Here is a 743-nt window from a genome sequence, read left to right as displayed (position 1 = left end):
GTGAAGCACCGATCAGCCAGCCCACCCAGCCTCCATCTCGGCATCCTGTGTTCGACCCGACCCGGGGTGGCCGGGTGGGGCAGCAGCAATCGGCAGGCCAGCCCAGGCTTCCCATGTGTGACCCAACCCGAGGCGGTGCCCCAACCCCCAGATTGGCCCTGCCTTGTGCGCGACCCAGGGAGGCAGGGCAGGCACCGAGGGATCAGGCCTGCCATCTGCCACCCAGGGAGCAGGCCTAAGCCAGCAGGTGGTTATCTCCCGAGGGGTCCCAGACAGTGAGAGGGCACAAGTGGGGCTGAGGGACACACCCCACACCCCCTCCCCCGCCAGTGCACAAATTTTTGTGCACCGGGCATCTAGTATACACACACACACACACATACACACACACACACACACACACACACACTCTAGAGGCCTAGTGCATGAAATTCGAGCATGGGTAGGGTCCCTAGGCCTGGCCAGCGATCAGGGCCGATCAGGGCCCTCTGGCTGCCACCTGGAGCCTTCCTTCATTCCACACTGCCCCCTGGTGGTCAGCACATGTCATAGCGAGTGGTCAAACTCCTGGTCAGTCAAACTCCCGTTTGGTTGAACTCCTGAGGGAACAATTTGCATATTAGCCTTTTATTATATAAGATATATGCATATACATATACATATCCTATATCAGTGATGGCGAACCTATGACACGCATGTCAGAGGTGACACGCGAACTCATTTTTTTGGTTGATTTTCTTTGT

This window comes from Myotis brandtii, unplaced genomic scaffold (genome assembly GCF_000412655.1).
Source record: "Myotis brandtii unplaced genomic scaffold, ASM41265v1 scaffold2207, whole genome shotgun sequence".
NCBI lineage: Eukaryota > Metazoa > Chordata > Mammalia > Chiroptera > Vespertilionidae > Myotis > Myotis brandtii.
This window is presented reverse-complemented; position numbering follows the sequence as displayed.